This window comes from Colobus angolensis, unplaced genomic scaffold (genome assembly GCF_000951035.1).
Source record: "Colobus angolensis palliatus isolate OR3802 unplaced genomic scaffold, Cang.pa_1.0 Scaffold104, whole genome shotgun sequence".
Classification (NCBI taxonomy): Eukaryota; Metazoa; Chordata; class Mammalia; order Primates; family Cercopithecidae; genus Colobus; species Colobus angolensis.
The window spans coordinates 5,961,441-5,963,309 of NW_012111364.1; positions in this window are offsets into that span (position 1 = coordinate 5,961,441).

The following is a 1,869-nucleotide window of genomic DNA, read 5'->3' on the forward strand; positions in this document are numbered from 1 at the left end:
CACTGGGAGCTGCAGACCACAGTTGTTCCTATTTGGCCATCTTGAGATCCGTTCCCACATTTTCTTAATCTAATCTGGTTTTGATGGGCATTTAGGTTGATTCTATATCTTTGCTCTTGTGAAAGTGCTGCAAAGAAAATATGTATGCATGTGTCTTTATGGCAGAATGATTTATATTTATTTGGGTTTATACCCAATAATGGAATTGCTGAATTAAATGGTAATTCTGTTTTAAGTTTTTTTTTTTTTTTTTTCTGAGACGGAGTCTCACTCTGTCACCAGACTGGAGTGCAGTGGCGTGATCTTGGCTCACTTAAACCTCCAACTCCCTGGTTCAAGTGATTCTCCTGCCTCAGTGTCCCAAATAGCTGGGATTATAGGCGTGTGCCACCACGCTCAGCTAATTTTTGATTTTTAGTAGAGACAGGGTTTCACCATGTTGGCCAGGAATGGTCTCGATCTCCTGACCTCATGATCTGCCCCCCTCGGCCTCCCAAAGTGCTGGGATTACAGGTGTAAGCCACCGCACCAGGCTTATTTTAAGTTCTTTGAGAAATCACCACACTGCTTTCTACAATGGCTAAACTAATTTACATTCTCACCAACAGTGTTTAAGCATTCTCTTTGCTCTGCAACTTCACCAGCATCTTTCATTTTTTGAAAATAAGCAATTTTAGACCATGAGTGAGGAATTGTTTATTTTGTGAGGTATTTTTTATTTCTTCTCACTGATCATAACTAGTATCCTACCAGTCTTGATATAGTTTGAGTCTGTGTTCCTACCTAAATCTCATGTCAAACTGCAATCCCCAATGTTAGAGGTTGGGCCTGGTGGGAGGTGATTGGATCATGGGGGCAGATTTCCCTCTCAGTGCTGCTCTCATGATAGTGAGTGAGTGCTCATGAGATTTTGTTATTTAAAAGTGTGTGGCATCTCCCACCCTTTACTTCCTCCTGCTCAGGCCATGTAAGATATGCCTGCTTCTTCACTTTCCACCATGATTGTAAGTTTACTGAGGCCTATCCAGTTATGCTTCCCATAGAGCCTGCAGAATCATGAGCCAATTAAACCTCTATCCTTTATAAACTACCCAGTCTCAGGTAATTCTTTATAGCAGTGCAAGAACAGACTGATATAAGCCCTATGAAAACAAAACAAAACAAAACAAAACAAAATGAAACACCTCTTCAATTGGTCTCTGATAGGAATTAAACTCCCTTGGATGAGACCTCACTGGAAATTTTATGAACTTGAATCAGGGCTCACTAGTCCATAGCTCCAGAGGCAATGATTTTGTTATAGCTATTTAAACAATGTATTTTGAATGTCATTTTATTAACAGTCACAATTCTCCTTCTAATTCAACATAGTATTTTACTGACTCCTCCATGGTATTTCATAAAATTGCAGGGCTAGTCTGAGGCTTAAATCCATGAATTCAGTTATTTTCACCTTATATCTCCAGTATATTTTATGTAAAGACTACTCCTTCTACTCCTTTACGTGATCGTTCTCTCAGATGTCTGTGAGCTCTGGGCAAGACTTAATTAACATTAAACTGAAAGGACTAGACTTTTCATTTCATGCCAGTCTTAAATAACGTGCACCATTGGATGGTTTTGTGTGTGGGAAAATTTTTTTCTGATTGTTTAGTAATCTACAGCTATCTTTAAAAATGAGTATAATCTGTTAAAGTTTTATACTGAGAGATTAATAAAGTATAATCAAACCAAATAAACCAAACTAAAAGAAAACCTTAGTTGGCCTTGCTAAACTGTAAAAGGAAAATCGCTTTCATGTAGAAGTGACAAACAAATTCTGTGTACCAATGATACAAATCCAATGCAGGTGAAGCTGATAAATCATCA